Genomic DNA, 7,932 nt, shown 5'->3' on the forward strand with positions numbered 1-7,932 from the left:
ATGCATGAAAACAATAATTATTTCCACTTCTCTTCATATAGTAATTAATATTTGACCTTATATTTTATGGCGAAGTATATCTTTAATACCAACTAAACTACTATGTCAGTGTGAAGCAGCTCATGGAATATCATATCTCCAAGTATAAAACTTCCTTAGAACCTTGGTAATTTTCTTTTTGACTATAGTCTTGTTTTTTTTATATATATCTTTCAATCTCAATTATATTTTATCTTTAATTTTTTCAATTACAGTACTATTCATGATATCTAATGCTATCATACCAAGCAACTGGACCCTTTTAGCCATGCAGCAAACTACACACTGTAGAGGCATTGCTTTATTTCCTGGTGAGGGTAGTGTACCCTAAAACAGAATGTGTGTTTTTTGTGACATTTGGACACTTTATATCAGTTGTTTCCCCATGCGGTTACCTTTTACACTTTCAGCAGTACTTCTAAGAAATTTTTTCTGTGGTCTTCACCATCACTGCTAACGAAAAGCACCTACCCGCGTGCCCAAAAATTCCCAGGACAGTATTCCATTACATTTATAACCTTAAAAGATGTGGGTAAGGTAGATTAAGATAAGGAGTGTTCAGACTTAAAATAATGGTCCCAAATACCTGTACATTATACATTCGTCTGCCAATATGCCTACTGATAATGATTAACTAAACAGTATAATATTGAAATGAAACAAAATAATATCAATAACAGTAATAAAAACACAGAACTTGGCCTGCTTTATAAAAAAAAAAAGTCGTAAAAAAATCGTTAATGATTTTTTCTTGTGAACATCCACTATGCACAAAGCTATACACCTCATGAACATAAACTGTGCGGAAAGATAACATCATTCCCAGTAATAAGTACAAAAGTATGCTAGTTGGCATATTTCCAAACTAGGGAAGTAAACTGTGGCAATAACACCAAAAGTCTTATGATAACCATTTCGTTTTTTTTTTTTCTACCTAATGTGAAGGGCAAATACTTTACATAATAAACTACCATTAAAGGTTATTAATTACATTCAGAACAATAATGTAATATAAAAAAGAACAAATTCCGTGTGTATTTCATTATATTCTGAGACTTGTCCTCTTAGAATAAAGTTGTTTGGTATACATAGCCACTGTTATACAGGTAAGATGAAGAAATTATAACTTTTATTTGTATCGCCAAGTTATTTACCAGACCTCTTCACATGAGATCCGTTTATGTACTGCTCTGTCGATATTTGTTTATAATTATAGCAAATATTAACTAATGGGGAATGGTTTCCAAACGCTTTTATGACTTAATTAATTATATGATTTTATTTTGTCTGATAGGTGATGTTGATTTCATGGAACATAGGCTAAAAAATTCATCTCCTTAATTGTAAAACATTTGGTGACATTTCTAAAATTTTCTAGCTAATAATTATTCTTGTTTTTAGCTACTGAAAATAATGTTAAATACACTAGGTAATGTTTCCCCATTCTAAAACGACTGCATCTAAGTTATAAGAAGAAAACATATGGAAGCATAAGGTACTAATAATGTCAATTAGCCTTAGCTTTTAGGATAGGAACAAGAAATATGGAAGCATAAAGTATCTAAAATGTAAATTATCCAGAGGTCTTAGGAAACAAGCCATTTTAAACGTGGAAAAACTTTCCAGATAGTTTTTGCTTTTACTTTATTTTGATGAATTTTACGTTGATTTTCACTAGAAATTTGTAGTCAATTTATTATACAATAACGCCCACCCCAAACCATTTATATCTAACAGCAATAGGATACCACAGTGGAAAATTAGACTAACAGTATCGTAGGTCTCAAGGGTGATTTAGCTAGGGTTGATAAAGGATTTTTTTTTATGAATGCAGGGAATCTAAAAAGTTTACTTCATTAAGTGTCAATTATAGAATTATCAGTGACCTTTAATGGTTGCGATCTTTGTCTTCTGCAGTCATCTCGCGTTCCCAGTACAAAATTATAACAGTTTCGGGAACACTGTCAAAATGATTGGAAAGTGATGATGCCAAAAATAGACCCCGAGAACAATTTTTTTTAATAATTATTTAAAGTGCATATAGCCTTTTGAAACTCTTTAGATTTTTTACATTACTTATTTGCCTGAGTTTATCCTACCAGGTAATATGTAATAAATTTGGGCTAACTCCTCATTCTATGTGTGATTAGGTTAGTTTCTGCAAGTAGGTCCTCACTGAGAAATGTTTGAAGAAATATGGTGGTGATGGGATGATAATTGTAAGAGAAAAAACTAATTTGGATAAAGAAAGGATGTTAACAGGAACTAGGGATATATCAGACTACTAAAAGCTTGAGGCTGTCTTTTTAATAATGGCTATCTCCAATTAAAAGTGAATCATTCTATTTAGAGAAGGTGGTCAAGAAGCTACTCGCTACGAATGGTGTTAAAATTATAATTTTACGTTATTTAGCAAGGTTCTATTAATTTAATTTCTCATAACACCCCAAATAATAGACTACACCAGTTTGTATATAGGTTGCCTCCATTTCCAAGACATATAGTCAAAATTCGTCTTCCTAAAATGAAGTTATGGTAATACTTTAATAAAACGTGTTAAGTCATCCAGGAAGGATGTGCTACCCCATGTAGTTTGGATGAGAATGCATTCCTATATTTCACTCCCAATTATAGTACCCAAAGTCATATTGGGGGTGTGGACGTTAGTTCAAGCTATCGAGTAAGACTTAGTGCTGTAAGTTAGGTTAAGTTAATTAATATTCGGCTAGACTGCGTAACATATTTCTCTCCTATGATGACCTAGGTCAGCCACTGGTCAGGTATAAGCCAGAACCCTAGGTTAGGTTGGGTTAGGTTAAAAATTCATCCCTGTATTTCACTCTGATTTAATATAACCTATGCCAGGCTAGGAGACGGGTTTTGGTCAAAGCTCCTGTTTAAATAGTACCCAATGCACTATTTAGGTTAGATGGAGTACAGGAGACAAACACCACTCTGGCCAGGTAGGATTCAGCACTCTAGGTCTGCTTAGGTTATGATGCATATGTATACTATAGTACATTCACATCAGCCGTGCATTTGGTGCCTAGCGCCGTCCCTTACGACGCTTCTGGTTGGCTAGTGGTCAGCCAATCACAGCGCTGGAAAATGGCCAGTCCGCAGTCTCTCTCAAAGATCCAGAGAGTGAACATCTCCGCTCCGACACCTGAGGAACATGTCTTTCAAAAGTTACAACTTTCATTACACCTCAGTTTTACCCAAAGAATAGTAATGTTTCCCAATTTCATCACTAAACATGTCAAGCCAATGGTTGAAGGATTATAATGATATATGAATTATTTACTTCAACAGTGAAATAAACAAGAATTTTTTTCAGATAAAATGCATTCTTTCATTCCTTACATGGCATCGCAGTGCATTCATCATTTATCGTCTTGTGTCTCATAAAATTTCGTAGCTTAAATGTCATGGATGGCAATGCTACCTAAAAAGTATAGGTAGGGCTATCAATATGAAAATAACAAGCAAGCGGTTAAGAATATAATGTGCTGGGATGCAGGCAGACTATATCCTATCCCGGCCAACCAGCCAGCTCTTTACACATTCCTTACTTCTAGAGGAATCTCTTGCTTTCGCTTGTTGTTATCATTCTCCACTGTCATTTCACATCCTGCTTAACCTAGTGAACAGGTGTCTATTAAGGAAAGTTTACACGCAAGCATATAACCATATAACCGATAGTTTTAAGAATCTTAGCACCTAAGAGCTAAAGGCTTCATTTTAGCAAACAAATTCTCCATTCCTCATGGTACCACATGATGTAGAGAACTGGAAATGTGTTGCAATACCTTGTATTCCGCTTTGGGTACCGGGAGAACCTACCAGTCACTAATCTCTCAAGGAATGTCGAAAGATCCTTTCTAGTATATTCCTTTATCCTTTGTGAAAATTACGATTAACTTGGAGACAGAAGGGTTCGGAACTGTAAACTCGGAGTCATTACAATTAATCAACACACACACACGCACGCGCACACACACAGATATATATATATATATATATATATATATATATATATATATATATATATATATATATATATATATATATATATATATATACCATGGAGTGGCAGTATCTGCAGTCATATCTACTCATTTTACAACCGTGCATGAGAAGTTTATGAAAATGCCCGTGAGAGCTTCCCTTGTCTAAATCACCTCACTCGCATCTGGGCAAACACCTCGTCAGTCGAATTCATATCTCCCATTACACCGCAATCTTCTTTTCCCATCAAGCCTTCTTTACTGCCTCTCTTTTACCTGGACAACCCTCCCGCTCATTTTTCAAACTGTGCTCAGCAGCAATTACCCTGTAATTATCACGCACAGCTCTCACTCTCTCTCTCTCTTTCTCTCTCTCTCTCACTTCCCACCCCTTTTTAAAAATGACAATAACTCCGCTCTGCCAATATTTGTGCGTTTCTTCCCCTCGGCCCCTTTTCCATATTTAAAAGCTCCATGACAACGAAGGGTCTCCTTCCAGGTGTAGAGAAATGAGATTGCTTATTTATGATACTCTCGGCTGAAACAGTCATTCAATTTCTAAATAGGATGCGCTGATATTTCTGATTTTCACCTAAATGAAGTGTGATGGAAGGAAGATTACCCTGAGAACATTCACATTTAAACTAGGGCATTCGTATTATCATACATCTCTGTAACGTTAATCGTGTATAGTCGTCTCGCAAAGACACCGTCATAAAGAAAGCGAGGGTCTATTTCAATCTTATTGTCGTCTGATTCAGCATTTAAAAAATGGTTGAAGGCAAAGGCGATACAAGATTAAGAGGCTAAGTGATAAAGAGGCAAGATGTTGGTAAGCGTCTTTCTATATGAACCCATTTCAACAAAGTAAATTATAACTGAAAATATGCATACTATCAAACAGTTCAAATCAGAGCATCCTTTTGCCAAACAGAGACGGTACAGCCTTACAAAGGTTATCTTTTGTGTGTTCATAATAGCACTGCTGTACAAGTTATGGATAAAATTCTCATTGTATGCCGATAACAAATTTATGAAATAAAGTGTAACTGCTACATTGCAACCATTTATGAAGTCGTCATTATCACTGAAAGTGTAAATGGGTACATATACCACTGACATAAACACTAGTTTAGAGCAATCTTCATGCCAATGATATTTAATAAACATTAACAATTCCTTGCACACCGAGTCACTGTAATACCCATGTTAATGAGCTCACATGAATATTTTCATTTTTATAGTAACGCCACAAAAATGCAGTAATATATTCATTGCCATGATAATGGTAAGTTAAATGTTTGGCCTCTCATTACTTTTGAATAACCTTCATAATGATGAGAATTAAATTTGCAAAAATTACTAGTCTTACTATTGCTGTGATATAAACAGAGAATAGGGGATATAAATGACAAGTGCTGCTTAAACCATTTCCTTCTTGTCATTCACAGATTTTTCAGAATATAGTTATTATTAATAATAATAATAATAATAATAATAATAATAATAATAATAATAATAATAATAGTGCGTTGTGGGAACTGATTTTATATTGAGCTTTTAAAATTTTTCTTATAATTCGCTTTTCTTACACATCAATGTTGGTCAATAATTGGCCAATATTGACCAATATTGATGTGCAAGAAAAGATAATTATAAGAAAACTTGAAAGAACTCAACATAAAATCAATTCGCACAACGCAGCCATTCTTTTCAACAAAACATTTTTTGAGAGAGAGTCTTCTTCCTTCTAATAATAATAATAATAATAATAATAATAATAATAATAATAATAATAATAATAATAATAATAATAATAATAATAATAATAATAATAATAATAATATTTAATTTCGAGTATAGATTCATATAAATTATTTTACAAACAAACGTAGTGCTAGTAGGCTAATATTTGTTCATTATCAATAGAATAGATTTATAAGAAAAAATACAAATATCAAAACAAGTAAGAATGCCACCCCCTGTATATCTTACCAAGAGACATAAAAATCTTAAAAAAATTCTTTTAGGTGGTAATGAATCAGAATATTACTTCGTAACATGAACCATATATTTTTATGGCCACGGATATAACTTGAGTATCTTGATAATTACGTAATTGCAGAATATATTATAACTATATTTTTTTATAACACTGTCTTTTCTTGATAATGACTACAAGTGTACTGAGGTCAACATTGCCTGTCATTATGGCAAACAAAATTTGATCGATTATTGACGGAAAGTATTGTCTTCTTAAAAGATATGGAACGCCCTCTGAAATTCTCTTCTATGTTTATAACTATTCTCACTGGAATTTAGTAAGGCACCACTTTCTTCTGATATATTGTTATGGACGAAAAAGAACTTTTTGAGTTGCATGCCCGGCTTTATAAATCATATGATTTAGGGATTTGGAAAGATAGCTTTTTAGAATTCTTTCATAATATAATAATTTCATTTCAGAAAAAGATTATTCGTTAATTAATCACTGGATTAACAAATAATTTCTTTCGGTGTGTAGAATATTAGTTCTTCACAATATGCAGCTCAAGAATGTAAAATAATTTGGGTCTTTCTCAAGTACCGTGACCACATTATTTCTTAAGGCAATAAAACATTAAAATCCCACAAATTGGAGAACAAATATATTCAAGGGCACATATAGTTCCGGAGTGTCATGCTCTCTCTTCACAATGAAGTGAGAGCAATGACGCTTTTGTGGGTGTTTCAAGTTTCAGAGGTCGATATGGATCTGTTATCATCGTAATAATACAATTTTCTTCATCCCGAATGACGACAAATTAAATACAAAAGTAAAACAAACCATACTTGGTTTGCATCATTCAGAATTGTGAAACGCTACGAAGTGCCAATTATTTTGTATTTTATGCTGATAAACTCGTACCTTGGACGACAAATCCAGGTAGGTGTTCTCTGCATGAAACCTTTCCTAGTAAAAAAAAATGAACAATGTCGATGGCTGATTTTTACATAATAAGATACAATTTTGAAATGAGTAATTATATTTACTCATAATACACACTTTAATGAATCACCGACTGTTTCCAGAAAATCTATAAAATCGAAGGGTATGAGCCTTATATCTCATCAAGCAGACAAATAACATGACCCTGTGCCAAAGCCAAAGAAGTTTAACTCAGCAGGTAGCTTGGGAAAATTTTTTGTAGAAAAGTGATATTCTTTACAAGTGGCTCGTAGTCAGTATATACAGTATGTATATATATATATATATATATATATATATATATATATATATATATATATATATATATATATATATATATATATATATATATATATATATATATATATATATATATAAAAACACAAATATATATGTTATATATTTGTGTGTGTGTGTATGATGAATGTGTGTGTTTGTGTATATATATATATATATATATATATATATATATATATATATATATATATATATATATATATATATATATATATATATGATGATGATTTTAATTATCTAATTTACGGACTTCTGACTGTGAAGCCAACCACTATAGCACTTTCAATCATTCGGTCCTTAAGACAGTGAAAAGAGAGGGTTGGAGTTTTTGGGGAGCAAGAAAAAGAGATCCAGAAATTAAAGGAGATAAAGCACAAAGATCTAAAGGTGGAACTACGGGACCTATTAATTTTTTTTTCACTTAGGTGTACAAAAAATCAACATCCATAATTTTTCTTTTACGTAATTTCTTTTCCTTATGGGGAATTCTAGTTGTAGAGTGAATAAATTTTGTTTTTATCAATTTCGTTTCAAATATGCTTGATTATGTAAGAACAAATATATTCTTAGGAAAGACGTCCCTTCAAAATTTTCTTCCAGGAGGACCATTATAGAGCAAAA

The sequence above is a fragment of the Macrobrachium rosenbergii genome, chromosome 2 (assembly GCF_040412425.1).
Source record: "Macrobrachium rosenbergii isolate ZJJX-2024 chromosome 2, ASM4041242v1, whole genome shotgun sequence".
NCBI lineage: Eukaryota > Metazoa > Arthropoda > Malacostraca > Decapoda > Palaemonidae > Macrobrachium > Macrobrachium rosenbergii.